A 7,176-nucleotide genomic window follows, 5' to 3' on the forward strand; every position below is an offset into this window, starting at 1 on the left:
TTATCTTTATTAGGGTATAAGTTTAGTTTAGATAGGTATTAGGTGTAGAATTAAGTTACTATAGAGTTCTCTTATAAAGCTTCTGCAGGTTCTTATAACAGTTTGTTATATCTAGTCTATTTTATAAAGTATTTATAAATACATTTCTTTTTATTAAACTAGATCTATTTAATGTCTTTTATAACATATTCTAGTTTGTTATTTATAATAATAGGTTTAAGTAGCAGGTTTAGCTGTCTAGGTAGATAGTTAGATTTAGAGGCTGCTTAGTGCAGCAATAATACGTGGAACACAGGGTGTATCTTTATGCTGTTAGGTAGGATTAATTAGTAAGCATATAATAAGACTATATAGGCTACTGTAAAGGGGCTAAAGTTTTTCTAATTAAGTTTTTTTAATTATTAGTTTATTTAGATATTTCTAGTGTCTAGCTAGACCTTCTTACTAGCTGCATATGCAGGGGCAGGGGTTTAAGATTAGTTTATATACTCTTATTAAAAAGCTTAAGCCTATGTAAGCTTTTTATAAATGTATTTAGATATATTTTAAATTTTATTAATAAGTCTATTTATATCTATTACTTATACAGATTAATAAGTTAGTTAAAGAGTATTTAAAAGTAGTTTAAATCTTATTTAGAGGTAGTATCTATAGTTTACTAAGAATAAGGATACTTATGTTAATTTAGATGTTATGTTATTAGCTTTAAACTATGCTGTAGCTAACTATTTTACCTAGTTATCCTACTAGTAGTTTGTGTACACTTATAGAACTTATTTTATTACAGTGTTTGTGTTCTTAGTCTAGCTGTTAGTCTTTAGGTAAAAAGCTATAAATAGATAAGGGACAATTTAGAGCTATTTACAGAGTTTGTCCTAGAAGGCTAAGACAAACTGCGTACCTCTGTCTAATATAATTGTGTTAGGCAGGCTATAGTAAACTTATACGTATTAGTAGAATAACTAGGCTATATTAGGGGCAGTTATAGAGGAACATAGTATTAAGTGTTAATACTTAGTTAAGTAATTAATAACTACTATAATATTTATATACTTTTTAGATAGAGGTAGGTCTATAATAAAATTAATTAATATGTCTTTTTAAGCTTATTTAGAGATTAGAAGCAGTTTAAGTAGGCTATTATACTTTTTTTAAAAGGCTTTTACTTTACAGCAAGTATAGCAACATAATATGTATTAGCGTACAGTATAGAACATGCGGGGCTAGTAGTACTCTCTCTGTAGTAGGTTAAGAGTCTTTCCTCTGCCTAGGTGTCCTCTAACAGGCAAGTTATGTATAATTTAAAGTAGTTTAATTCTTAGTTTATTAAAATTAGAAATTATAAGTTAGTTATAGTAATATAGCTTACTATTTTAGTTTTTATAGTTAGCTAGTGTTACTTTTTTTAACTAACTAGCACTGTTTTAGAGCAGGTTTAAAGTTTCTTAGATAAATTTATTATTTAGATACTTATTAGTAATAATTTAATTAATTATCTAATTTATTTTATTTAGGTTAAGGTCTAAAAATAGCTTAAGTTAAAGTAGAGTTTAGTGTTAAGCCTTTTACACTTTTTTCTAAGTAAGGATGTCTTAAGATTGCTTTATAAAAGTATCTAGTTTCCCTTTGTTTTAACTAGAATAATAAGTAATTTTAAAATTAAAATAGGACAAGTATTTAGACTAATAGGCTTGTTAGTAGCTAAGTTATTTTATAGTTGTAAAGTACTATAAGTTCTTATAGTTAAATAGGACCTGTATTAGATGCGCTGCACTTTCTAGTTTAGGTTGCTATTATTTAAAGCAGTGTACTATAGTAAGTAATTTTTTATTATAGATCTTATAATTACCTTCTACAGGACTTATTCTTTTTAAAAAATATATAATAGGCCTAATAGTCTTATCTAGCTTAGTCTAGAAAAGAACTTCTGCTACTATGTAGTCTAAGGCATTAGCTTCTATAAGTATTAGTAGTTTAAAGTTAAAGTAGTAGAGTATTAGAGCTTTAGTAAAGGCTTTTTTTAGCTAGTTAAAAGACTATTAGTAATTTAAGTTAAAGTTAAATTAAATTTTTTTTTTAGTAAGTGTAATTATAAGGCTTACTTGCTATAAAAAGTTATTAATAAATTATTAGTAAAAGTTAGTAAATTTTATAAAAGCTTAAATATTTTTTATGTCCTTTAGGTATTACTAATCTAGCACAGTCTAAACCTTAATAGAGTCTATTTAGATGCTATCTATAAAGATTACATATCCTAAATATGTAACCTTTAATTAGTAGAACTTATATTTGTCTATGTTAAGTTATAGACCTGCTTCTTCTATAGCTTTTAGCACTAGGCGTACATGCTGTTTATGCTCTAAAAGGCTATTACTATAGATTAGAATATTATTAATATACACAGTGCAGAACATGTCTAGGTAGGGTTAGAGTAAGTTGTTTACAAAATATTAAAAAGTACTAGGCGCGTTAGCTAAGCTAAAGGGCATTACTAGGTACTTAAATAGTCTATATTAGGTCTAAAACACTATTAGCTACTTTTTACCCTTTACTATTCTTAGCTTGTTAAAGGCAGTAATAATATCTAACTTTATAAAATACTTTACTTTACTTAGTTAGCTTAGAGTTTTCTATAAAAGAGAAATTAAGTATTAGTTTTTAATAGTAATAGTATTTAGTTCTTAGTAGTTAATGTAGAATTAAAGCCTACTCTTAAGTTTCTTTATAAATAGCATAGGTAACACTACTAGTAAGAAGCTAGCTTAAATAAACTTTTTTTTTAGGTTCTTATTAAGGTATTTTTAAAGCACTTTTAATTTATTTAGTAACATCTTATATAGTAGCCTATAACTAGGTTGTTTACTAGGCTTAAAAGTTATTTAGTAATTATATAGATATTATATTAAAAGCTTATTAAACTTATCTTAAAAAAAGACATATAATAAGTTGTAGTAGTCTTAAAAAACTATTATTCTTAGGTTAGTGTGTTTTTAAAAAGCTAGAGCTTAGTCTATATTAAAAATTATAACTACATAGATTTTATAATCTAGTTGTTAAGCTAGGGTTATAAATAGAGCAGGTTTTATGTAGCAGATGTCTATCTGCTGTTTAAGTCCTAGTTTATGTCTAAATTAAGTAAGTAAAAATTTTATAAAAGCTTTTTTTTTTTAAGTTTAAGTAGTTATTAAATTATTTTATATAGCTTATCTTAGTAAGAGGCCTAGCTTATTAGCCTTACTTAAGTAGTTTTTTTCTAAGTTATTAAAAAGTAAGTTTAAAAACCTTCTATATTAAGTGCTACTTAAGTGTTGTTTAGGTGTAAGCATAAGCATATATTTTAGCATTAAGAAGAGTTAAAGTTTAAAACTTACTTTTAGTAATTAAAGGCAACTTTATGCTAATATAGCTATAGTTGTTCTAGGATTAAGTTATAACATTTTATGTTTATTACATAGAGCTTAATCTGCTCCTTGTAGTGTTAGTAAGTAATTATAATAGTTATAGTATAGAAGATAAAACCTTTTTTAAGTTATTTTCTATTAAATCTAGTTAAGTAAATTATTTAAGTAAGTAGTGTTAATTAAAGATTTAGTTTACGCGCTAGTTCTTTATTAATATAACTTATGCTATTTACTTCTAAGTTAATAAGAGCTTATATTAAAGCTAATATAGTTTTTTATTATAAATATATAAGAATATTAACTTAGTACTTTTAGTTATTAGTAAGGGACTTAGCCTATAGGTTAGTAAAGATCTAGTGTTAAATTAGTTCTAAGGGGCAACTTAGCCCTAGAACAAGCCTTTTTGCAGGCTCCTACTGCTATAGCTGCAGCTATGTTAAGAGTAGTAAAAAAGATTAGGGCTTAAATATAAGTTAAAGCTCTTATAAAAATATAAATAAAATAGTAAAGATCTTTAATAAGTGCTTACAGCGCTACTTATGTAGACTTAAAAAAGAGAGATAAAGTAGTTTTAAAAAATATAACTATACTTACTGCACTTAAAGCATTAACTTTTTTTTTTATAATTTTTACACTTTCTAAAACTAACTAGAGCATAATTTAAATTAATTTTTATTATATTAAGGTTCTTATTTGTAACTATGCTAGTTTAGGGGCGTATTAGGGCTTGTACAGAGAGGAACCTTATGTTATTATTATAGGTAGCAATTAGGTTTGCATACGTGTTAAGGTTGTTTAAAAGAGGTTCTTCTACTATAGCGTGTTACAGTTTAGTTAAGAGAGAGTTATATAAAGCTATAATTAGACTTATCTTATTTAGGCCTATATTAGATGCAAGTTAGCAGAACTTAGTAAAGTGTAAAGTAAAGTATTTTTTTTTTATTATAAAGTGTTTAAGTAACTTAGAGCTGTTAGATTTTTATTTAAGTCTTTATAAGTTACTTATAAAAACGCTATAAATTAATCTAGGTTAATAATATCTTTATCTATTAGTAAGTTAATTAAGGCTGTTATATTATAGTTAAGTTAAAAGTAAGCATATAGTAACTAAAAGTGTTTAGAGGGGAATTAGTCTATGTTTCCTTTAAGTTTATATTAGAGCTTATGTAAAAAGAAAAGTAAGTCTTTCTATTTTTTATTAAATAGTAAGGGATTAAGAAGTTAGTTAGATTTTATTACTAAGTTAAAAAGGTTATAAGTTATAGGTAGCGTTAGGCAGAAGGGAGTTAAGCTATCTCTAGACTTCTAAGTAAGCTTTAAGGCTAGTAAGTTCTTAGTTCCTACTACTATAATAAGAGTTAAAGCAGAAATAGACTACTTAATAATGTAAAGCTATTTTTTAAAGTTTTTTTAAAAAGCTTTAAAGCTTACAACATAGTAGCTTTTTTATAAAGTAAGCGCTTTTTAGAAGGCTTTTTAGCTTACTTTAATAGCTTAGAGTTATGCAAGTACTAAGCTTATTAGATTAAATTTAGAGGCTATTCTTAGCTAGAGTTTTAACACAATGTAATATTATAATTATGCATAAGTAAGGTTATAGAGCTTTATAAAGGTCTAGTTTAATTACTACATAAAGTATTATAGTAAGTATAAGATGTTATGTAAGAAATAAAAAGGTTTAAAAAAAAATTAGTAATTAAATACTTAGCTTAGAAGTCTAAGCGCTTTAAGTATAAATTAAGCCTGTTCTAGGTTTAGTTAGTGTTAAGGCAGTTTATGCTTAAGTTTATGTCTATGTTATGTTGTGTTTGTGTTAGACGTGCACTAATAATACTCTAGTACGCGTCTAATACAGTTATGTCTAGGATCCGGGAAGGATACTGTAACAGTAGGCATATAGTAACTAAAAGCATTTAAAGAGAAATTAGTCTACATTTTCTTTAAGTTTGTATTAAAGCTTATATAAAAAGAAAGTAGGTCTTTCTATTTTCTATTAAACAGTAAGGGATTAGAAAGTTAGTTAGATTTTATTACTAAGTTAAAAAAGTTATAAGTTATAAGCAGTGTTAAGTAGAAAAGAGTTAAGCTATCTTTAGACTTCTAAGTAAGCTTTAAGGCTAGTAAGTTCTTAGTTTCTACTACTATAATAAAAGTTAAGGCAGAAATAAACTGCTTAATAACATAAAGCTGTTTTTTAAAGTCTTTTTAAAAAGCTTTAAAGCTTATAACATAGTAGCTTTTTTATAAAGTAAGCGCTTTTTAGAAGGCTTTTTAGCTTGCTTTAATAGCTTAGAGTTGTATAAGTACTAAGCTTATTAGATTAGATTTAGAGGCTATTCTTAGCTAAAGTTTTAACATAACATAATGTTATAATTATGCATAAGTAAGGTTATAGAGCTTTATAAAGGTCTAGTTTAATTACTATGTAAGGTATTATAGTAGGTATAAAATGTTTTGTAAGGAACAAGAAGGTTTAGAAGAAAATTAGTAATTAAATACTTAGCTTAGAAGTCTAAGCGCTTTAGGTATAAATTAAGCCTATTTTAGGTTTAGTTAGTGTTAAGGCAGTTTATGCTTAAGTTTATGTCTATGTTGTGTTGTGTTTGTGTTAGACGTGCACTAATAATACTCTAGTACGCGTCTAATACAGTTATGTCTGGGATCTAGGGAGGATACTGTGACAAGCCTACTTTATTATGTTAATGCCTTAGATAACTATTATCTACTCTTTATTACCTTGCTATATTGCCTTTAGCTGTCCTTATCTCTTTAAAGCTGTAACAACTGCTTTAGTTAATATCTAGCCTATTATAAAGCCTAACTTATTAAAGTTATATGTGTTTTTATCCTAGATACTGTACTTAGCTTTTATGTTAGCTACTAGGCAAAACTAGCCCTAGATAACCTCTAGATTCTTATAAAGCGCTCTCTTATAATTATACTTGTAATTAAACTTTATTATAAACTTAGAGCAGTGCTTAACTTACATACTAGGCTAGTTTAAGCTAACCTAGCCTAGATTACGCTCTGCGCGTAAGGAATTAGCTATATTAGCTATAGCTGCAAGCCTAAGAGGAAATCTGCGCGTAATAAGCTTAAGTATATACTTAACAACTACTTTTTTTTAAGCTTAGTTAGATTTTTTAATTTAGGCTAGCATTCTGCTTCTAAAGGCTGTCTAGCGCGTTAATTGCTTAGTGTTGTGTAAGAGACATTATAGATAGCTGCAGCATGTTGCAAGAAGAGTTTTAAGTCTTATTTAAGAGCCTAAAAAGTAAGCTATATCTAATGTTCTTTAGAAGATTTAATCTAGTGTTGTTGTTAAGGCATTATGTAGATAAGTAGAGTGTGGTGGGGGCTTGGCAAAAGTGGCCAGCTAACCTGTGTGGCCGGCCAACCTGTTAGGTACGTTACACCTTTTAGGTGTATGTTTATTTAATTAAACCTAGGTTAACTAATACTAATTAGTTTATTAATAGACTATTTACTATATATGTAGCTATATAAAGGATATTGTTTTTAATAAATAGATTTATAAAGATTAATAAAACTACTACTAACGTACTTCACAGGCAAGTTGCTTACACACCTAAGTTGCTTACTTTTGCTAAGACCCTACTAAACTACTCTTCTTACACTAATGCATTCCTAACAACACTACTTAGACGCGCTAAAAGAATGTAAGATATAGTTTACACTCTAAACTTTTAAACAAGACACAAAACTTTTAAAAAAACATGCTGTAGCTACATATAAAGTTCTGTAAATAATAATA

The sequence above is a fragment of the Lindgomyces ingoldianus genome (assembly GCF_010093535.1).
Source record: "Lindgomyces ingoldianus strain ATCC 200398 unplaced genomic scaffold BDR25scaffold_10, whole genome shotgun sequence".
In the NCBI taxonomy this organism is placed as follows: Eukaryota; Fungi; Ascomycota; class Dothideomycetes; order Pleosporales; family Lindgomycetaceae; genus Lindgomyces; species Lindgomyces ingoldianus.